General features: G+C 47.8%; 1 protein-coding gene across 9 annotated transcripts in view; it reads left to right on the top strand.

Moving 5' to 3' along the window:
• The window catches only part of ezh1 (enhancer of zeste 1 polycomb repressive complex 2 subunit), a 182,131-nt gene that overhangs the window by 125,614 nt on the left and 31,834 nt on the right, over nucleotides 1-24,683 (top strand). The gene's annotated exons all lie outside the window — the stretch shown is intronic.

Genomic DNA, 24,683 nt, shown 5'->3' with positions numbered 1-24,683 from the left:
CACTGGAACAGTTACTGATCTGTAGACAGGTCAGGAGAGTGTGCACAGGAACAGTTACTGATCTGTAGACAGGTCAGGAGTATGTGCACAGGAACAGTTACTGATCTGTAGACAGGTCAGGAGAGTGTGCACAGGGAACAGTTACTGATCTGTAGAAAGTTCAGTAGACTGTGCACAGGAACAGTTTCTGATCTATAGACAGGTCAGGAGAGTGTGCAAGGGAACAGTTACTGATCTGTAGACTGGTCAGGAGCATGTGCACGGGAACAATTACTGATCTGTAGACAGGTCAGGAGAGTGTGCGCAGGAACAGTTACTGATCTATAGACAGGTCAGGAGAGTGTGCGCAGGCACAGTTACTGATCTGTAGACAGGTCAGGAGAGTGTGCACAGGAACAGTTACTGATCTGTAGACAGGTCAGGAGAGTGTGCACGGGGACAGTTACTGATCTGTAGACAGGTCAGGAGAGTGTGCACTGGAACAGTTACTGATCTGTAGACAGGTCAGGAGAGTGTGCACAGGGAACAGTTACTGATCTGTAGACAGTCAGGAGATGTGCACAGGGAACAGTTACTGATCTGTAGACAGGTCAGGAGATTGTGCACGGGAACAGTTACTGATCTGTAGACAGGTCAGGAGAGTGTGCACAGGAACAGTTACTGATCTGTAGACAGGTCAGGAGAGTGTGCACAGGAACAGTTACTGATCTGTAGACAGGTCAGGAGAGTGTGCACAGGAACAGTTACTGATCTGTAGACAGGTCAGGAGAGTGTGCACAGGAACAGTTACTGATCTGTAGACAGGTCAGGAGAGTGTGCACAGGAACAGTTACTGATCTGTAGACAGGTCAGGAGAGTGTGCACAGGGAACAGTTACTGATCTGTAGACAGGTCAGGAGAGTGTGCACAGGAACAGTTACTGATCTGTAGACAGGTCAGGAGAGTGTGCACAGGAACAGTTACTGATCTGTAGACAGGTCAGGAGAGTGTGCACAGGAACAGTTACTGATCTGTAGACAGGTCAGGAGAGTGTGCACAGGAACAGTTACTGATCTGTAGACAGGTCAGGAGAGTGTGCACAGGAACAGTTACTGATCTGTAGACAGGTCAGGAGAGTGTGCACAGGGAACAGTTACTGATCTGTAGACAGGTCAGGAGAGTGTGCACAGGAACAGTTACTGATCTGTAGACAGGTCAGGAGAGTGTGCACAGGGAACAGTTACTGATCTGTAGACAGGTCAGGAGAGTGTGCACAGGAACAGTTACTGATCTGTAGACAGGTCAGGAGAGTGTGCACAGGAACAGTTACTGATCTGTAGACAGGTCAGGAGAGTGTGCACGGGAACAGTTACTGATCTGTAGACAGGTCAGGAGAGTGTGCACAGGAACAGTTACTGATCTGTAGACAGGTCAGGAGAGTGTGCACAGGAACAGTTACTGATCTGTAGACAGGTCAGGAGAGTGTGCACAGGAACAGTTACTGATCTGTAGACAGGTCAGGAGAGTGTGCACAGGGACAGTTACTGATCCTTACACAGGTCAGGAGTATGTGCACAGGAACAGTTACTGATCTGTAGACAGGTCAGGAGAGTGTGCACGGGAACAGTTACTGATCTGTAGACAGGTCAGGAGAGTGTGCACAGGAACAGTTACTGATCTGTAGACAGGTCAGGAGTATGTGCACAGGAACAGTTACTGATCTGTAGACAGGTCAGGAGATTGTGCACAGGAACAGTTACTGATCTGTAGACAGGTCAGGAGATGTGCACAGGAACAGTTACTGATCTGTAGACAGGTCAGGAGAGTGTGCACAGGAACAGTTACTGATCTGTAGACAGGTCAGGAGAGTGTGCACAGGAACAGTTACTGATCTGTAGACAGGTCAGGAGAGTGTGCACAGGAACAGTTACTGATCTGTAGACAGGTCAGGAGTATGTGCACAGGAACAGTTACTGATCTGTAGACAGGTCTGGAGAGTGTGAACGGGATCAGTTACTGATCTGTAGACAGGTCAGGAGTATGTGCACAGGAACAGTTACTGATCTGTAGACAGGTCAGGAGTATGTGCACAGGAACAGTTACTGATCTGTAGACAGGTCAGGAGTATGTGCACAGGAACAGTTACTGAACTGTAGACAGGTCAGGAGTATGTGCACAGGAACAGTTACTGATCTGTAGACAGGTCAGGAGTATTTGCACAGGAACAGTTACTGATCTGTAGACAGGTCAGGAGAGTGTGCACAGGAACAGTTACTGATCTGTAGACAGGTCAGGAGAGTGTGCACAGGAACAGTTACTGATCTGTAGACAGGTCAGGAGAGTGTGCACAGGAACAGTTACTGATCTGTAGACAGGTCAGGAGAGTGTGCACGGGAACAGTTACTGATCTGTAGACAGGTCAGGAGAGTGTGCACAGGGAACAGTTACTGATCTGTAGACAGGTCAGGAGATGTGCACAGGAACAGTTACTGATCTGTAGACAGGTCAGGAGAGTGTGCACGGGAACAGTTACTGATCTGTAGACAGGTCAGGAGAGTGTGCACAGGAACAGTTACTGATCTGTAGACAGGTCAGGAGAGTGTGCACAGGAACAGTTACTGATCTGTAGACAGGTCAGGAGAGTGTGCGTGGGACCAGTTACTGATCTGTAGACAGGTCAGGCGTATGTGCACAGGAACAGTTACTGATCTGTAGACAGGTCAGGAGTATGTGAACGGGATCAGTTACTGATCTGTAGACAGGTCAGGAGCATGTGCACAGGAACAGTTACTGATCTGTAGACAGGTCAGGAGTATGTGCACCGTAACAGTTACTGATCTGTAGACTGGTCAGGAGTATGTGCACAGGCACAGTTATTCATTTGTAGACCGGTCAGGAGTATGTGCACAGGAACAGTTACTGATCTATAGATACCTCAGCAGAGTGTGCGCAGGAAAAGTTACTGATCCGTAAACTGGTCAGGAGTGTGTGCACAGGAACAGTTGCTGATCTGTTGTCACGTCATTAGAGTGTGCATGGGAGCAGTTACTGATCTGTAGACAGGTCAGGAGAGTGTGCACAGGAACAGTTACTGATCTGTATACAGGTCAGGAGAGTGTGCACAGGAACAGTTACTGATCTGTCGACAGGTCAGGAGAGTGAGCACAGGAACAGTTACTGATCTGTACACAGGTCAGGAGAGTGTGCACAGGAACAGTTACTGATCCGTCGACAGGTCAGGAGTATGTGCACGGGAACAGTTAATGATCTGTAGACAGGTCAGGCGAGTGTGCATGGGAACAGTTACTGATCTGTAGACAGGTCAGGAGAGTGTGCACAGGAACAGTTACTGATCTGTATACAGGTGTTGAGTATGTGCATGGGAACAGTTACTGATCTGTAGACAGATCAGTAGATTGTGCACAGGAACAGTTACTGATCTGTAGACAGGTCAGGAGCATGTGCATGGGAACAGTTACTGATCTGTAGACAGGTCAGGAGAGTGTGCACGGGAACAGTTACTGATCTGTAGACAGGTCAGGAGAGTGTGCACGGGAACAGTTACTGATCTGTAGACAGGTCTGGAGTATGTGCACGGGAACATTTACTGATCTGTTGACAGGTCAGGAGAGTGTGCGCAGGAAGAGTTACTGATCTGTAGATAGGTCAGGAGCATGTGCACGGGCACAGTTATTCATTTGTAGACCGGTCAGGAGTATGTGCACAGGAACAGTTACTGATCTGTAGATACCTCAGCAGAGTGTGCGCAGGAAAAGTTACTGATCCGTAAACTGGTCAGGAGAGTGTGCACAGGAACAGTTGCTGATCTGTTGTCACGTCATTAGAGTGTGCATGGGAGCAGTTACTGATCTGTAGACAGGTCAGGAGAGTGTGCACAGGAACAGTTACTGATCTGTATACAGGTCAGGTGAGTGTGCACAGGAACAGTTACTGATCCGTAGACAGGTCAGGAGTATATGTTAGGGAGTAGTTAATGATCTGTAGACAGGTCAGGAGAGTGTGCACGCGAACAGTTACTGATCTGTAGACAGGTCAGCAGAGTGTGAACGGGAACAGTTATTGATGTGTAGACAGTTCAGGAGCATGTGGACAGGAACAGTTACTGATCTGTAGTCTGGTCAGGAGAGTGTGCGCAGGATCAGTTACTGATCTGTAGACAGGTCTGGAGAGTGTGCACAGGAACAGTTACTGATCTGTAGACAGGTCAGGAGTATGTGCACAGGAACAGTTACTGATCTGTAGACAGGTCTGGAGAGTGTGCACAGGAACAGTTACTGAACTGTAGACAGGTCAGGAGTATGTGCACAGGAACAGTTACTGATCTGTAGACAGGTCAGGAGTATTTGCACAGGAACAGTTACTGATCTGTAGACTGATCGGGAAAGTGTGCACAGGAACAGTTACTGATCTGTAGACAGGTCAGGGGAGCGTGCACAGGAACAGTTACTGATCTGTAGACAGGTCAGGTGTATGTGCACAGGAACAGTTACTGATCTGTAGACACGTCTGGAGCATGTGCACGGGATAAGTTATTCATTTGTAGACCGGTCAGGAGTATGTGCACAGGAACAGTTACTGATCTGTTGAAACGTCAGGAGCATGTGCACAGGCACAGTTATTCACTTGTAGACTGGTCAGGAGTATGTGCACAGGAACAGTTACTGATCTGTAGGTACCTCAGCAGAGTGTGCGCAGGAACAGTTACTGATCTGTAGACAGGTCAGGAGAGTGTGCACAGGGACAGTTACTGATCTGTTAACCAGTCAGGAGAGTGTGCACAGGAACAGTTACTGATCTGTCAACAGGTCAGGAGTATGTGCACGGGAACAGTTACTGATCTGTAGACAGGTCAGGCGAGTGTGCACGGGAACAGTTACTGATCTGTAGACAGGTCAGGAGAGTGTGCACAGGAACAGTTACTGATCTGTATACAGGTCTTGAGTATGTGCATGGGAACAGTTACTGATCTGTAGACAGATCAGTAGATTGTGCACAGGAACAGTTACTGATCTGTAGACAGGTCAGGAGCATGTGCATGGGAACAGTTACTGATCTGTAGACAGGTCAGGAGAGTGTGCACGGGAACAGTTACTGATCTGTAGACAGGTCAGGAGAGTGTGCATGGGAACAGTTACTGATCTGTAGACAGGTCAGGAGTATGTGCACGGGAACATTTACTGATCTGTTGACAGGTCAGGAGAGTGTGCGCAGGAGCAGTTACTGATCTGCAGACAGGTCAGGAGATTGTGCGTGGGAACAGTTACTGATCTGTAGACAGGTCAGGTGTATGTGCACAGGAACAGTTACTGATCTGTAGACAGGTCAGGAGAGTGTGCACAGGAACAGTTACTGATCTGTAGACAGGTCAGGAGAGTGTGCACAGGAACAGTTACTGATCTGTAGACAGGTCAGGAGAGTGTGCACAGGAACAGTTACTGATCTGTAGACAGGTCAGGAGAGTGTGCACAGGAACAGTTACTGATCTGTAGACAGGTCAGGAGTATGTGCACAGGAACAGTTACTGATCTGTAGACAGGTCAGGAGTATGTGCACAGGAACAGTTACTGATCTGTAGACAGGTCAGGAGAGTGTGCACAGGAACAGTTACTGATCTGTAGACAGGTCAGGAGAGTGTGCACAGGAACAGTTACTGATCTGTAGACAGGTCAGGAGAGTGTGCACAGGAACAGTTACTGATCTGTAGACAGGTCAGGAGTATGTGCACAGGAACAGTTACTGATCTGTAGACAGGTCAGGAGAGTGTGCACAGGAACAGTTACTGATCTGTAGACAGGTCAGGAGTATGTGCACAGGAACAGTTACTGATCTGTAGACAGGTTAGGAGTATGTGCACAGGAACAGTTACTGATCTGTAGACAGGTCAGGAGTATTTGCACAGGAACAGTTACTGAACTGTAGACAGGTCAGCATTATGTGCACAGGAACAGTTACTGATCTGTAGATACCTCAGGAGAGTGTTCGCAGGAACAGTTACTGATCCACAGACAGGTCAGGGGCATTTGCACAGGGACAGTTACTGATCTGTCGACAGGTCAGGCGTATGTGCACGGGAACAGTTAATGATCTGTAGACAGGTCAGGCGAGTGTGCACGGGAACAGTTACTGATCTGTAGACAGGTCAGGAGAGTGTGCACAGGAACAGTTACTGATCTGTATACAGGTCTTGAGTATGTGCATGGGAACAGTTACTGATCTGTAGACAGATCAGTAGATTGTGCACAGGAACAGTTACTGATCTGTAGACAGGTCAGGAGCATGTGCATGGGAACAGTTACTGATCTGTAGACAGGTCAGGAGAGTGTGCACGGGAACAGTTACTGATCTGTAGACAGGTCAGGAGAGTGTGCATGGGAACAGTTACTGATCTGTAGACAGGTCAGGAGTATGTGCACGGGAACATTTACTGATCTGTTGACAGGTCAGGAGAGTGTGCGCAGGAAGAGTTACTGATCTGTAGATAGGTCAGGAGATTGTGCGTGGGAACAGTTACTGATCTGTAGACAGTTCAGGTGTATGTGCACAGGAACAGTTACTGATCTGTAGACACGTCAGGAGCATGTGCACGGGCACTGTTATTCATTTGTAGACCGGTCAGGAGTATGTGCACAGGAACAGTTACTGATCTGTAGATACCTCAGCAGATTGTGCGCAGGAAAAGTTATTGATCCGTAAACTGGTCAGGAGAGTGTGCACAGGAACAGTTGCTGATCTGTATACAGGTCAGGAGAGTGTGCACAGGAACAGTTACTGATCTGTCGACAGGTCAGGAGAGTGTGCACAGGAACAGTTACTGATCTGTACACAGGTCAGGAGAGTGTGCACAGGAACAGTTACTGATCTGTCGACAGGTCAGGAGTATGTGCACGGGAACAGTTAATGATCTGTAGACAGGTCAGGCGAGTGTGCACGGGAACAGTTACTGATCTGTAGACAGGTCAGGAGAGTGTGCACAGGAACAGTTACTGATCTGTAGACAGGTCAGGAGAGTGTGATCGGGATCAGTTACTGATGTGTAGACAGGTCAGGAGAGTGTGCGCAGGAACAGTTACTGATCTGTAGACATGTCAGGAGAGTGTGCGCAGGAACAGTTACTGACCTGTAGATACCTCAGGAGAGTGTTCGCAGGAACAGTTACTGATCCACAGACAGGTCAGGGGCATTTGCACAGGGACAGTTACTGATCTGTCGACAGGTCAGGAGTATGTGCACGGGAACAGTTAATGGTCTGTAGACAGGTCAGGCGAGTGTGCACGGGAACAGTTACTGATCTGTAGACAGGTCAGGAGAGTGTGCACAGGAACAGTTACTGATCTGTATACAGGTCTTGAGTATGTGCATGGGAACAGTTACTGATCTGTAGACAGATCAGTAGATTGTGCACAGGAACAGTTACTGATCTATAGACAGGTCAGGAGCATGTGCACAGGAACAGTTACTGATCTGTAGACAGGTCTGGAGAGTGTGCACAGGATCAGTTACTGATCTGTAGACAGGTCAGGAGTATGTGCACAGGAACAGTTACTGATCTGTAGACAGGTTAGGAGTATGTGCACTGGAACATTTACTGATCTGTAGACAGGTCAGGAGTATTTGCACAGGAACAGTTACTGAACTGTAGACAGGTCAGGATTATGTGCACAGGAACAGTTACTGATCTGTAGACAGGTCAGGAGTATTTGCACAGGAACAGTTACTGATCTGTAGACAGGTCAGGAGAGTGTGCGCAGGAACAGTTACTGATCTGCTGACAGGTCTGGAGAGTGTGCACAGGATCAGTTACTGATCTGTAGACAGGTCAGGAGAGTGTGCACAGGAACTGTTACTGATCTGTAGACATGTCAGGAGAGTGTGCGCAGGAACAGTTACTGACCTGTAGATACCTCAGGAGAGTGTTCGCAGGAACAGTTACTGATCCACAGACAGGTCAGGGGCATTTGCACAGGGACAGTTACTGATCTTTAGACAGGTCAGTAGTAAGTGCACAGGAACAGTTGCTTATCCGTAGACAGGTCAGGAGACGCTGCACAGTAACAGTTACTGATCTTTAGACAGGTCAGGAGTATGTGCCCCGTAACAGTTACTGATCTGTAGACTGGTCAGGAGTATGTGCACAGGAACAGTTACTGATCAGTAGACAGGTCAGGAGAGTGTGCACTGGAACAGTTACTGATCTGTAGACAGGTCAGGAGAGTGTGCACAGGAACAGTTACTGATCTGTAGACAGGTCAGGAGCATGTGCACGGGAACAGTTACTGATCTGTAGACAGGTCAGGAGCATGTGCACGGGAACAGTTACTGATCTGTAGATACCTCAGCAGAGTGTGTGCAGGAACAGTTACTGATCCGTAGACAGGTCAGGAGAGTGTGCACAGGAACAGTTACTGATCTGTAGACAGGTCAGGAGAGTGTGCACAGGAACAGTTACTGATCTGTAGACAGGTCAGGAGTATTTGCACAGGAACAGTTACTGATCTGTAGACAGGTCAGGAGAGTGTGTGCAGGAAGAGTTACTGATCTGTAGATAGGTCAGGTGTATGTGCACAGGAACAGTTACTGATCTGTCGACAGGTCAGGAGAGTGTACATGGGAACAGTTACTGATCTGTAGACAGGTCAGGTGTATGTGCACAGGAACAGTTACTGATCTGTAGACACGTCAGGAGCATGTGCACGGGCACAGTTATTCATTTGTAGACCGGTCAGGAGTATGTGCGCATGAAAAGTTACTGATCCGTGAACTGGTCAGGAGAGTGTGCACATGAACAGTTGCTGATCTGTTGACACGTCATTAGAGTGTGCATGGGAACTGTTACTGATCTGTAGACAGGACAGGAGAGTGTGCACAGGAACAGTTACTGATCTGTGTACCAGTCAGGAGAGTGTGCACAGGAACAGTTACTGATCTGTATACAGGTCAAGAGAGTGTGCACAGCAACAGTTACTGATCTGTAGACAGATCAGGAGCATGTGCACAGGAACAGTTACTGATCTGTAGACAGGTCAGGAGAGTGTGAACGGGATCAGTTACTGATCTGTAGACAGGTCAGGAGAGTGTGTGCAGGAACAGTTACTGATCTGTAGACAGGTCAGGAGAGTGTGCACAGGAACAGTTACTGACCTGTAGATACCTCAGGAGAGTGTTCGCAGGGACAGTTACTGATCCACAGACAGGTCAGGGGCATTTGCACAGGGACAGTTACTGATCTGTCGACAGGTCAGGAGTATGTGCACGGGAACAGTTAATGATCTGTAGACAGGTCAGGCGAGTGTGCACGGGAACAGTTACTGATCTGTAGACAGGTCAGGAGAGTGTGCACAGGAACAGTTACTGATCTGTATACAGGTCTTGAGTATGTGCATGGGAACAGTTACTGATCTGTAGACAGATCAGTAGATTGTGCACAGGAACAGTTACTGATCTGTAGACAGGTCAGGAGCATGTGCATGGGAACAGTTACTGATCTGTAGACAGGTCAGGAGAGTGTGCACGGGAACAGTTACTGATCTGTAGACAGGTCAGGAGAGTGTGCACAGGGACAGTTACTGATCTTTAGACAGGTCAGGAGACGCTGCACAGGAACAGTTACTGACCTGTAGACAGGTCAGTAGTAAGTGCACAGGAACAGTTACTGACCTGTAGACAGGTCAGTAGTAAGTGCACAGGAACAGTTACTGATCTGTAGACAGGTCAGGAGTATGTGCACAGGAACAGTTACTGATCTGTAGACAGGTTAGGAGTATGTGCACAGGAACAGTTACTGATCTGTAGACAGGTCAGGAGTATTTGCACAGGAACAGTTACTGAACTGTAGACAGGTCAGGATTATGTGCACAGGAACAGTTACTGATCTGTAGACAGGTCAGGAGTATTTGCACAGGAACAGTTACTGATCTGTAGACAGGTCAGGAGAGTGTGCGCAGGAACAGTTACTGATCTGCTGACAGGTCTGGAGAGTGTGCACAGGATCAGTTACTGATCTGTAGACAGGTCAGGAGAGTGTGCACAGGAACTGTTACTGATATGTAGACATGTCAGGAGAGTGTGCACGGGAACAGTTACTGATCCGTAGACAGGTCATGAGAGTGTGCACAGGGACAGTTACTGATCTGTGGACAGGTCAGGAGCATGTGCACAGGAACAGTTACTGATCTGTAGACAGGTCAGGAGAGTGTGAACGGGAACAGTTACTGATGTGTAGACAGGTCAGGAGAGTGTGCACAGGAACAGTTACTGATCTGTACACAGGTCAGGAGAGTGTGCACAGGAACAGTTACTGACCTGTAGATACCTCAGGAGAGTGTGCACAGGAACAGTTACTGATCCACAGACAGGTCAGGGGCATTTGCACAGGGACAGTTACTGATCTTTAGACAGGTCAGTAGTAAGTGCACAGGAACAGTTGCTTATCCGTAGACAGGTCAGGAGACGCTGCACAGTAACAGTTACTGATCTTTAGACAGGTCAGGAGTATGTGCACCGTAACAGTTACTGATCTGTAGACTGGTCAGGAGTATGTGCACAGGAACAGTTACTGATCAGTAGACAGGTCAGGAGAGTGTGCACTGGAACAGTTACTGATCTGTAGACAGGTCAGGAGAGCGTGCACAGGAACAGTTACTGATCTGTAGACAGATCAGGAGCATGTGCACGGGAACAGTTACTGATCTGTAGACAGGTCAGGAGCATGTGCACGGGAACAGTTACTGATCTGTAGATACCTCAGCAGAGTGTGTGCAGGAACAGTTACTGATCCGTCGACAGGTCAGGAGAGTGTGCAGAGGAACAGTTACTGATCTGTAGACAGGTCAGGAGAGTGTGCACAGGAACAGTTACTGACCTGTAGATACCTCAGGAGAGTGTTCGCAGGAACAGTTACTGATCCACAGACAGGTCAGGAGAGTGTGCACAGGGACAGTTACTGATCTGTCGACAGGTCAGGAGTATGTGCACGGGAACAGTTAATGATCTGTAGACAGGTCAGGAGAGTGTGCACGGGAACAGTTACTGATCTGTAGACAGGTCAGGAGAGTGTGCACAGGAACAGTTACTGATCTGTATACAGGTCTTGAGTATGTGCATGGGAACAGTTACTGATCTGTAGACAGATCAGTAGATTGTGCACAGGAACAGTTACTGATCTGTAGACAGGTCAGGAGCATGTGCATGGGAACAGTTACTGATCTGTAGACAGGTCAGGAGAGTGTGCACGGGAACAGTTACTGATCTGTAGACAGGTCAGGAGAGTGTGCACAGGAACAGTTACTGATCTGTAGACAGGTCTGGAGAGTGTGCACAGGATCAGTTACTGATCTGTAGACAGGTCAGGAGTATGTGCACAGGAACAGTTACTGATCTGTAGACAGGTCTGGAGAGTGTGCACAGGATCAGTTACTGATCTGTAGACAGGTCAGGAGTATGTGCACAGGAACAGTTACTGAACTGTAGACAGGTCAGGAGTATGTGCACAGGAACAGTTACTGATCTGTAGACAGGTCAGGAGTATTTGCACAGGAACAGTTACTGATCTGTAGACAGGTCAGGAGTATTTGCACAGGAACAGTTACTGAACTGTAGACAGGTCAGGATTATGTGCACAGGAACAGTTACTGATCTGTAGACAGGTCAGGAGTATTTGCACAGGAACAGTTACTGATCTGTAGACAGGTCAGGAGAGTGTGCGCAGGAACAGTTACTGATCTGCTGACAGGTCTGGAGAGTGTGCACAGGATCAGTTACTGATCTGTAGACAGGTCAGGAGAGTGTGCACAGGAACTGTTACTGATCTGTAGACATGTCAGGAGAGTGTGCGCAGGAACAGTTACTGACCTGTAGATACCTCAGGAGAGTGTTCGCAGGAACAGTTACTGATCCACAGACAGGTCAGGGGCATTTGCACAGGGACAGTTACTGATCTTTAGACAGGTCAGTAGTAAGTGCACAGGAACAGTTGCTTATCCGTAGACAGGTCAGGAGACGCTGCACAGGAACAGTTACTGATCTTTAGACAGGTCAGGAGTATGTGCACCGTAACAGTTACTGATCTGTAGACTGGTCAGGAGTATGTGCACAGGAACAGTTACTGATCAGTAGACAGGTCAGGAGAGTGTGCACTGGAACAGTTACTGATCTGTAGACAGGTCAGGAGAGTGTGCACAGGAACAGTTACTGATCTGTAGACAGGTCAGGAGCATGTGCACGGGAACAGTTACTGATCTGTAGACAGGTCAGGAGCATGTGCACGGGAACAGTTACTGATCTGTAGATACCTCAGCAGAGTGTGCGCAGGAACAGTTACTGATCCGTAGACAGGTCAGGAGAGTGTGCACATGAACAGTTACTGATCTGTAGACAGGTCAGGAGAGTGTGCACAGGAACAGTTACTGATCTGTAGACTGGTCAGGAGCATTTGCACGGGAGCAATTACTGATCTGTAGACAGGTCAGTAGAGTGTGCGCAGGAACAGTTACTGATCTGTAGACAGGTCAGGAAATTGTGCGTGGGAACAGTTACTGATCTGTAGACAGGTCAGGAAATTGTGCGTGGGAACAGTTACTGATCTGTAGACAGGTCAGGTGTATGTGCACAGGAACAGTTACTGATCTGTAGACACGTCAGGAGCATGTGCACGGGCACAGTTATTCATTTGTAGACCGGTCAGGAGTATGTGCGCATGAAAAGTTACTGATCCGTAAACTGGTCAGGAGAGTGTGCACATGAATAGTTGCTGATCTGTTGACACGTCATTAGAGTGTGCATGGGAGCAGTTACTGATCTGTAGACAGGTCAGGAGAGTGTGCACAGGAATAGTTACTGATTTGTATACATGTCAGGAGAGTGTGCACAGGAACAGTTACTGATCTGTATACAGGTCAAGAGAGTGTGCACAGCAACAGTTACTGATCTGTAGACAGATCAGGAGCATGTGCACAGGAACAGTTACTGATCTGTAGACAGGTCAGGAGAGTGTGAACGGGATCAGTTACTGATGTGTAGACAGGTCAGGAGAGTGTGCGCAGGAACAGTTACTGATCTGTAGACATGTCAGGAGAGTGTGCGCAGGAACAGTTACTGACCTGTAGATACCTCAGGAGAGTGTTCGCAGGAACAGTTACTGATCCACAGACAGGTCAGGGGCATTTGCACAGGGACAGTTACTGATCTGTCGACAGGTCAGGAGTATGTGCCGGGGATCAGTTAATGATCTGTGGACAGGTCAGGAGAGTGTGCACGGGGACAGTTACTGATCTGTAGACAGGTCAGGAGAGTGTGCACAGGAACAGTTACTGATCTGTATAAAGGTCTGGTATAGGTGCCTGGGAACAGTTACTGATCTGTAGAAAGTTCAGTAGACTGTGCACAGGAACAGTTACTGATCTGTAGACAGGTCAATAGCATGTGCATGGGAACAGTTACTGATCTGTAGACAGGTCAGGAGAGTGTGCACGGGAACAGTTACTGATCTGTAGACAGGTCAGGAGAGTGTGCACAGGAACAGTTACTGATCTGTAGACAGGTCTGGAGAGTGTGCACAGGATCAGTTACTGATCTGTAGACAGGTCAGGAGTATGTGCACAGGAACAGTTACTGATCTGTAGACAGGTCTGGAGAGTGTGCACCGGAACAGTTACTGATCTGTAGACAGGTCAGGAGTATGTGCACAGGAACAGTTACTGATCTGTAGACAGGTTAGGAGTATGTGCACAGGAACAGTTACTGATCTGTAGACAGGTCAGGAGTATTTGCACAGGAACAGTTACTGAACTGTAGACAGGTCAGGATTATGTGCACAGGAACAGTTACTGATCTGTAGACAGGTCAGGAGTATTTGCACAGGAACAGTTACTGATCTGTAGACAGGTCAGGAGAGTGTGCGCAGGAACAGTTACTGATCTGCTGACAGGTCTGGAGAGTGTGCACAGGATCAGTTACTGATCTGTAGACAGGTCAGGAGAGTGTGCACAGGAACTGTTACTGATATGTAGACATGTCAGGAGAGTGTGCACGGGAACAGTTACTGATCCGTAGACAGGTCATGAGAGTGTGCACAGGGACAGTTACTGATCTGTGGACAGATCAGGAGCATGTGCACAGGAACAGTTACTGATCTGTAGACAGGTCAGGAGAGTGTGAACGGGATCAGTTACTGATGTGTAGACAGGTCAGGAGAGTGTGCGCAGGAACAGTTACTGATCTGTAGACATGTCAGGAGAGTGTGCGCAGGAACAGTTACTGACCTGTAGATACCTCAGGAGAGTGTTCGCAGGAACAGTTACTGATCCACAGACAGGTCAGGGGCATTTGCACAGGGACAGTTACTGATCTTTAGACAGGTCAGTAGTAAGTGCACAGGAACAGTTGCTTATCCGTAGACAGGTCAGGAGACGCTGCACAGTAACAGTTACTGAACTTTAGACAGGTCAGGAGTATGTGCACCGTAACAGTTACTGATCTGTAGACTGGTCAGGAGTATGTGCACAGGAACAGTTACTGATCAGTAGACAGGTCAGGAGAGTGTGCACTGGAACAGTTACTGATCTGTAGACAGGTCAGGAGAGCGTGCACAGGAACAGTTACTGATCTGTAGACAGATCAGGAGCATGTGCACGGGAACAGTTACTGATCTGTAGACAGGTCAGGAGCATGTGCACGGGAACAGTTACTGATCTGTAGATACCTCAGCAGAGTGTGTGCAGGAACAGTTACTGATCCGTCGACAGGTCAGGAGAGTGTGCAGAGGAACAGTTACTGATCTGTAGACAGGTCAGGAGAGTGTGCACAGGAACAGTTACTGACCTGTAGATACCTCAGGAGAGTGTTCGCAGGAACAGTTACTGATCCACAGACAGGTCAGGAGAGTGTGCACAGGGACAGTTACTGATCTGTCGACAGGTCAGGAGTATGTGCACAGGAACAGTTAATGATCTGTAGACAGGTCAGGCGAGTGTGCACGGGAACAGTTACTGATCTGTAGACAGGTCAGGAGAGTGTGCACAGGAACAGTTACTGATCTGTATACAGGTCTTGAGTATGTGCATGGGAACAGTTACTGATCTGTAGACAGATCAGTAGATTGTGCAGAGGAACAGTTAATGATCTGTAGACAGGTCAGGAGCATGTGCATGGGAGCAGTTACTGATCTGTAGACAGGTCAGGAGAGTGTGCACGGGAACAGTTACTGATCTGTAGACAGGTCAGGAGAGTTTGCACAGGAACAGTTACTGATCTGTAGACAGGTCTGGAGAGTGTGCACAGGATCAGTTACTGATCTGTAGACAGGTCAGGAGTATGTGCACAGGAACAGTTACTGATCTGTAGACAGGTCTGGAGAGTGTGCACCGGATCAGTTACTGATCTGTAGACAGGTCAGGAGTATGTGCACAGGAACAGTTACTGATCTGTAGACAGGTTAGGAGTATGTGCACAGGAACAGTTACTGATCTGTAGACAGGTCAGGAGTATTTGCACAGGAACAGTTACTGAACTGTAGACAGGTCAGGATTATGTGCACAGGAACAGTTACTGATCTGTAGACAGGTCAGGAGTATTTGCACAGGAACAGTTACTGATCTGTAGACAGGTCAGGAGAGTGTGCGCAGGAACAGTTACTGATCTGCTGACAGGTCTGGAGAGTGTGCACAGGATCAGTTACTTATCTGTAGACAGGTCAGGAGAGTGTGCACAGGAACTGTTACTGATATGTAGACATGTCAGGAGAGTGTGCACGGGAACAGTTACTGATCCGTAGACAGGTCATGAGAGTGTGCACAGGGACAGTTACTGATCTGTGGACAGATCAGGAGCATGTGCACAGGAACAGTTACTGATCTGTAGACAGGTCAGGAGAGTGTGAACGGGATCAGTTACTGATGTGTAGACAGGTCAGGAGAGTGTGCGCAGGAACAGTTACTGATCTGTAGACATGTCAGGAGAGTGTGCGCAGGAACAGTTACTGACCTGTAGATACCTCAGGAGAGTGTTCGCAGGAACAGTTACTGATCCACAGACAGGTCAGGGGCATTTGCACAGGGACAGTTACTGATCTTTAGACAGGTCATTAGTAAGTGCACAGGAACAGTTGCTTATCCGTAGACAGGTCAGGAGACGCTGCACAGTAACAGTTACTGATCTTTAGACAGGTCAGGAGTATGTGCACCGTAACAGTTACTGATCTGTAGACTGGTCAGGAGTATGTGCACAGGAACAGTTACTGATCAGTAGACAGGTCAGGAGAGTGTGCACTGGAACAGTTACTGATCTGTAGACAGGTCAGGAGAGCGTGCACAGGAACAGTTACTGATCTGTAGACAGGTCAGGAGCATGTGCACGGGAACAGTTACTGATCTGTAGACAGGTCAGGAGCATGTGCACGGGAACAGTTACTGATCTGTAGACAGGTCAGCAGAGTGTGTGCAGGAACAGTTACTGATCCGTCGACAGGTCAGGAGAGTGTGCACGGGAACAGTTACTGATCTGTAGACAGGTCAGGAGAGTGTGCACAGGAACAGTTACTGATCTGTAGACAGGTCAGGAGTATTTGCACAGGAACAGTTACTGATCTTTAGACAGGTCAGGAGAGTGTGTGCATGAAGAGTTACTGATCTGTAGATAGGTCAGGGGATTGTGCGTGGGAACAGTTACTGATCTGTAGACAGTTCAGGTGTATGTGCACAGGAACAGTTACTGATCTGTAGACACGTCAGGAGCATGTGCACGGGCACAGTTATTCATTTGTAGACCGGTCAGGAGTATGTGCGCATGAAAAGTTACTGATCCGTGAACTGGTCAGGAGAGTGTGCACATGAACAGTTGCTGATCTGTTGTCACGTCATTAGAGTGTGCATGGGAGCAGTTACTGATCTGTAGACAGGTGAGGAGAGTGTGCACAGGAACAGTTACTGATCTGTATACAGGTCAGGAGAGTGTGCACAGGAACAGTTACTGATCTGTATACAGGTCAAGAGAGTGTGCACAGGAACAGTTACTGATCTGTAGACATGTCAGGAGTGTGTGCGCAGGAACAGTTACTGACCTGTAGATACCTCAGGAGAGTGTTCGCAGGAACAGTTACTGATCCACAGACAGATCAGGGGCATTTGCACAGGGACAGTTACTGATCTGTCGACAGGTCAGGAGTATGTGCACGGGAACAGTTAATGATCTGTAGACAGGTCAGGCGAGTGTGCACGGGAACAGTTACTGATCTGTAGACAGGTCAGGAGAGTGTGCACAGGAACAGTTACTGATCTGTATACAGGTCTTGAGTATGTGCATGGGAACAGTTACTGATCTGTAGACAGATCAGTAGATTGTGCACAGGAACAGTTACTGATCTGTAGACAGGTCAGGAGCATGTGCATGGGAACAGTTACTGATCTGTAGACAGGTCAGGAGAGTGTGCACGGGAACAGTTACTGATCTGTAGACAGGTCAGGAGAGTGTGCACAGGAACAGTTACTGATCTGTAGACAGGTCTGGAGAGTGTGCACAGGATCAGTTACTGATCTGTAGACAGGTCAGGAGTATGTGCACAGGAACAGTTACTGATCTGTAGACAGGTCTGGAGAGTGTGCACAGGATCAGTTACTGATCTGTAGACAGGTCAGGAGTATGTGCACAGGAACAGTTACTGATCTGTAGACAGGTTAGGAGTATGTGCACAGGAACAGTTACTGATCTGTAGACAGGTCAGGAGTATTTGCACAGGAACAGTTACTGAACTGTAGACAGGTCAGGATTATGTGCACAGGAACAGTTACTGATCTGTAGACAGGTCAGGAGTATTTGCACAGGAACAGTTACTGATCTGTAGACAGGTCAGGAGAGTGTGCGCAGGAACAGTTACTGATCTGCTGACAGGTCTGGAGAGTGTGCACAGGATCAGTTACTGATCTGTAGACAGGTCAGGAGAGTGTGCTCAGGAACTGTTACTGATATGTATACATGTCAGGAGAAAGTGCACGGGAACCGTTACTGATCCGTAGACAGGTCATGAGAGTGTGCACAGGGACAGTTACTGATCTGTAGACAGATCAGGAGCATGTGCACAGGAACAGTTACTGATCTGTAGACAGGTCAGGAGAGTGTGAACGGGATCAGTTACTGATGTGTAGACAGGTCAGGAGAGTGTGCGCAGGAACATTTACTGATCTGTAGACATGTCAGGAGAGTGTGCGCAGGAACAGTTACTGACCTGTAGATACCTCAGGAGAGTGTTCGCAGGAACAGTTACTGATCCACAGACAGGTCAGGGGCATTTGCACAGGGACAGTTACTGATCTTTAGACAGGTCAGTAGTAAGTGCACAGGAACAGTTGCTTATCCGTAGACAGGTCAGGAGACGCTGCACAGTAACAGTTACTGATCTTTAGACAGGTCAGGAGTATGTGCACCGTAACAGTTACTGATCTGTAGACTGGTCAGGAGTATGTGCACAGGAACAGTTACTGATCAGTAGACAGGTCAGGAGAGTGTGCACTGGAACAGTTACTGATCTGTAGACAGGTCAGGAGAGCGTGCACAGGAACAGTTACTGATCTGTAGACAGATCAGGAGCATGTGCACGGGAACAGTTACTGATCTGTAGACAGGTCGGGAGCATGTGCACGGGAACAGTTACTGATCTGTAGATACCTCAGCAGAGCGTGTGCAGGAACAGTTACTGATCCGTAGACAGGTCAGGAGAGTGTGCAGAGGAACAGTTACTGATCTGTAGACAGGTCAGGAGAGTGTGCACAGGAACAGTTACTGATCTGTAGACAGGTCAGGAGTATTTGCACAGGAACAGTTACTGATCTGTAGACAGGTCAGGAGAGTGTGTGCAGGAAGAGTTACTGATCTGTAGATAGGTCAGGGGGATTGTGCGTGGAAACAGTTACTGATCTGTAGACAGTTCAGGTGTATGTGCACAGGAACAGTTACTGATCTGTCGACAGGTCTGGAGAGTGTACATGGGAACAGTTACTGATCTGTAGACAGGTCAGGTGTATGTGCACAGGAACAGTTACTGATCTGTAGACACGTCAGGAGCATGTGCACGGGCACAGTTATTCATTTGTAGACCGGTCAGGAGTATGTGCGCATGAAAAGTTACTGATCCGTGAACTGGTCAGGACAGTGTGCACATGAACAGTTGCTGATCTGTTGTCACGTCATTAGAGTGTGCATGGGAGCAGTTACTGATCTGTAGACAGGTGAGGAGAGTGTGCACAGGAACAGTTACTGATCTGTATACAGGTCAGGAGAGTGTGCACAGGAACAGTTACTGATCTGTATACAGGTCAAGAGAGTGTGCACAGGAACAGTTACTGATCTGTACACAGGTCAGGAGAGTGTGCACAGGAACAGTTACTGATCCGTAGACAGTTCAGGAGTATATGCATGGGAGTAGTTAATGATCTGTAGACAGGTCAGGAGAGTGTGCACGCGAACAGTTACTGATCAGTAGACAGGTCAGCAGAGTGTGAACGGGAACAGTTATTGATGTGTAGACAGTTCAGGAGCATGTGGACAGGAACAGTTACTGATCTGTAGACAGGTCAGGAGAGTGTGCGCAGGATCAGTTACTGATCTGTAGACAGGTCAGGAGAGTGTGCGCAGGAACAGTTACTGATCTGTAGACAGGTCAGGAGAGTGTGCACAGGAACAGTTACTGATCTGTATACCAGTCAGGAGAGTGTGCACAGGAACAGTTACTGATCTGTCGACAGGTCAGGAGTATGTGCACGGGAACAGTTAATGATCTGTAGACAGGTCAGGAGTATGTGCACGGGGACAGTTACTGATCTGTAGACAGGTCAGGAGTATGTGCACAGGAACTGTTACTGATCTGTAGACAGGTCAGGAGTATGTGCGCGGGAACAGTTACTGATCCGTAGACAGGTCAGGAGACAGTGCACAGGAACTGTTACTGATCTGTAGACAAGTCAGGAGTATGTGCACAGGAACAGTTACTGATCTGTGGACATGTCAGGAGAGTGTACACGGGAACAGTTACTGATCCGTAGACAGGTTTGGAGACGGTGCCCCGGAACAGTTACTGATCTGTCGACAGGTCAGGAGAGTGCACACGGGAACAGTTACTGATCTGTAGACACGTCAGGAGTATGTGCACAGGAACAGTTACTGATCTGGAGACATGTCAGGAGCATGTGTACGGGCACAGTTACTCATTTGTAGACCGGTCAGGAGTATGTGCACAGGAACAGCTACTGATCTGTAGACTGGTCAGTAGTATGTTCACAGGAACAGTTACTGATCTGTAGACAGGTCAGTAGTTTGTTCACAGGAACAGTTACTGATCTGTACACTGGTCAGTAGTATGTTCACAGGAACAGTTACTGATCTGTACACAGGTCAGGAATATGTGCACGGGAACAGTTAATGATCTGTAGACAGGTCAGGAGAGTGTGCACAGGAACAGTTACTGATCTGTATTCAGGTCTTGAGTATGTGCATGGGAACAGTTACTGATCTGTAGACAGGTCAGTAGAGTGTGCACAGGAACAGTTACTGATCTGTAGACTGGTCAGGAGTATGTGCACAGGAACAGTTACTGATCAGTAGACAGGTCAGGAGAGTGCACTGGAACAGTTACTGATCTGTAGACAGGTCAGGAGAGTGTGCACTGGAACAGTTACTGATCCGTAGACAGGTCAGGAGCATGTGCACGGGAACAGTTACTGATCTGTAGACAGGTCAGGAGTATGTGCACGGGAACAGTTACTGATCTGTAGACAGGTCAGGAGAGTGTGTGCAGGAAGAGTTACTGATCTGCAGATAGGTCAGGAGATTGTGCGAGGGAACAGTTACTGATCTGTAGACAGTTCAGGTGTATGTGCACAGGAACAGTTACTGATCTGTCGACAGGTCAGGAGAGTGTACATGGGAACAGTTACTGATCTGTAGACAGGTCAGGTGTATGTGCACAGGAACAGTTACTGATCTGTAGACACGTCAGGAGCATGTGCACGGGCACAGTTATTCATTTGTAGACCGGTCAGGAGTATGTGCACAGGAACAGTTACTGATCTGTAGATACCTCAGCAGAGTGTGCGCAGGAAAAGTTACTGATCCGTAAACTGGTTAGGAGAGTGCGCACATGAACAGTTGCTGATCTGTTGTCATGTCATTAGAGTGTGCATGGGAGCAGTTACTGATCTGTAGACAGGTCAGCAGAGTGTGCACAGGAACAGTTACTGATCTGTATACAGATCAGGAGAGTGTGCACAGGAACAGTTACTGATCAGTAGACAGGTCAGCAGAGTGTGAACGGGAACAGTTATTTATGTGTGGACAGTTCAGGAGCATGTGGACAGGAACAGTTTCTGATCTGTAGACAGGTCAGGAGAGTGTGCGCAGGATCAGTTACTGATCTGTAGACAGTCAGGAGAGTGTGCGCAGGAACAGTTTCTCATCTGTAGACAGGTCAGGAGAGTGTGTACGGGCACAGTTACTCATTTGTAGACCGGTCAGGAGTATGTGCACAGGAACAGTTACTGATCTGTACACAGGTCAGTAGTATGTTCACAGGAACAGTTACTGATCTGTACACAGGTCAGTAGTATGTTCACAGGAACAGTTACTGATCTGTACACAGGTCAGGAATATGTGCACGGGAACAGTTAATGATCTGTATACAGGTCAGGAGTATGTGCACAGTAACAGTTACTGATCTGTAGACAGGTCAGGAGTATGTGCAGAGCAACTGTTACTGATCTGTAGACAGGTCAGGAGTATGTGCCCAGGAACTGTTACTGATATGTAGACATGTCAGGAGAGTGTGCACGGTAACAGTTACTGATCCGTAGACAGGTCAGAAGACGGTGCACAGGAACTGTTACTGATCTGTAGACAGGTCAGGAGTATGTGCACAGGAACAGTTTCTGATCTGTGGACATGTCAGGAGAGTGTGCACGGGAACAGCTACTGATCCGTAGACAGGTTTGGATACGGTGCACAGGAACAGTTACTGATCTGTCGACAGGTCAGGAGAGTGCGCACGGGAACAGTCACTGATCTGTAGACACGTCAGGAGTATGTGCACAGGAACAGTTACTGATCTGTAGACATGTCAGGAGCATGTGTACGGGCACAGTTACTCATTTGTAGACCGGTCAGGAGTATGTGCACAGGAACAGTTACTGATCTGTAGACTGGTCAGGAGTATGTTCACAGGAACAGTTACTGATCTGTACACAGGTCAGTAGTATGTTCACAGGAACAGTTACTGATCTGTACACAGGTCAGTAGTATGTTCACAGGAACAGTTACTGATCTGTACACAGGTCAGGAATATGTGCACGGGAACAGTTAATGATCTGTAGACAGGTCAGGAGAGTGTGCACAGGAACAGTTACTGATCTGTATTCAGGTCTTGAGTATGTGCATGGGAACAGTTACTGATCTGTAGACAGGTCAGTAGAGTGTGCACAGGAACAGTTACTGATCTGTAGACAGGTTAGGAGCATGTGCACGGGAACAGTTACTGATCAGTAGACAGGTCAGGAGAGTGTGCACGGGAACAGTTACTGTTCTGTAGACAGGTCAGGATATTGTGCGTGGGAACAGTTACTGATCTGTAGACAGGTCAGGTGTATGTGCACAGGAACAGTTATTGATCTCTCGACAGGTCAGGAGAGTGTGCATGGGAACAGTTACTGATCTGTAGACAGGTCAGGAGAGTGTGCATGGGAACAGTTACTGATCCGTAGACTGATCGGGAAAGTGTGCACAGGAACAATTACTGATCTGTAGACAGGACAGGGGAGCGTGCACAGGAACAGTTACTGATCCGTAGACTGATCAGGAGAGTGTGCACAGGAACAGTTACAGATCTGTTGACAGGTCAGGAGTATGTGCACAGGAACAGTTACTGATCTGTAGATGCGTCTGGAGCATGTGCACGGACACAGTTATTCATTTGTAGACCGGTCAGGAGTATGTGCACAGGAACAGTTACTGATCTGTAGATACCTCAGCAGAGTGTGCGCAGGAACAGTTACTGATCCGTAGACTGGTCAGGAGTATGTGCACAGGAACAGTTACTGATCTGTAGATACCTCAGCAGAGTGTGCACAGGAACAGTTACTGATCTGTAGATACCTCAGCAGAGTGTCTGCAGGAACAGTTACTGATCTGTAGGCAGGTCAGGAGAGTGTGCGCAGGAACAGTTATTTATCTGTAGACAGGTCAGGAGAGTGCGCACAGGAACAGTTTACTGATCTTGATCGTAAGGTGCTTTATGAATGGGAAATAGATGTTGAGAATTTAGTGCAGAAGTTGAAAGAAGTGTTGCTTTTTGTCTTATAATAGTTGCGGTCGTTTGTGCAAGCCTGAAGCAGTAGTTACGTAACATTTTGTTGAGTGCTTTAGCCCTTAATGCATGATAGTCTGTTAAAATGAAATTAACCAGACAAACATTTTCATAATTAATGTAAGTTACGATATGGTCGAGTGGGTTGTGTGTATGGACTGCAGTTTGCAGGAAGTTGTGAATCGCAAGATGGTCCTGAGTAAACATATCCAAAGCCAATGTCATCATCTTGCATCTCTCCAGCTCAGATCCATTGAAGCTAGTGAGAGTTTGAGAGACTCGACACATAAGGGAGGGGGAGGAATTTCTGGACATTTGGTCCAGATTTTAGTAAGCTTTAGGCGATAGCTGCAGGTACAGACTGGGGTTGGTGTGACCATTTGTGTATTGGTGGGAATTTAGGAATGAGTAATTAGTCAGACTTTGTTTAAAGTCTAATCGTGTATGAACAATCACCTAATAGCAATTATAATCTGATTGAGTTCAAGGTTATATTTGAAAAAAAAACAGCCACTAAGATTCAAGTTTTAGGTGAGGCTGTCTTCAGTGGGATAAGACAGTGATTGTCCATCGTGGTCACTGTGTGACTGGTGCTATGGGCCCACCCACTCTATCAGTGCTTTCAGATTGATTACGTAGCAAAGGCTGAGAGGTGGGCCAGGGGAGTAATGGGAAGAAGAGGGGAGAGGAGAGGTGAGAAGGATGGATGGGGAGATGGTTGGAGGAAAGAGAGGATGATGGGGTGGGGGAAGGAGATGAGAGATGTGCAGAGGAAAGAAGGAGTGAAGGGGAGGGGGAGAAGTTGGGGGGAGAGTGGAGGAAAAAAGGGAAGAGGAGAGGGGCAGGGAAGAAGGAGGAGGGAGAGGAGTGGTTTGAGAGAAGGGGAGAGGGACAGAAGAGTACAGAGGGGAAGGGAGGGTAGAAGGGGAGAAGTGGAGGAAGTGGGAGGAGCGGACAGGGTTTGACGCTGGAGCGCTCTCTCCAGTTGGGTTTGCCAAGTTGCTGCCTGATTCTGATGCTGGGTTTGGGGTGGATACTGATCCTGAACTTCTTCCCAATTCTCGGGCAAATCTGTTACTGTAGAAAATGACAGAAGGTCAGTGGCAGGTGTTCCGAAAGTATTTGACTTGATATGGAACCAATTTAGAACCTTAAGAGGCAAGGAACCTATTGGCAAAAAAAAAAGCCACAGTGACAAAAGAGGTAAGATACAACAAAAGACTAAAAGAAAATGTTTACAAAGATATAAAAAGTATCTCAGATCCTAGTGAATAGAAATTATGCAAAAAACAGCAAAGTGTAACAGATAGGAACAACCAGTAAAAGGGAATTTGAAAAGAAACTAGCAGAG

This window comes from Carcharodon carcharias, chromosome 23 (assembly GCF_017639515.1).
Source record: "Carcharodon carcharias isolate sCarCar2 chromosome 23, sCarCar2.pri, whole genome shotgun sequence".
NCBI lineage: Eukaryota > Metazoa > Chordata > Chondrichthyes > Lamniformes > Lamnidae > Carcharodon > Carcharodon carcharias.
The sequence above is the reverse complement of the archived record's forward strand: the minus strand, read 5'-3'. Positions and strand labels throughout refer to the sequence as shown.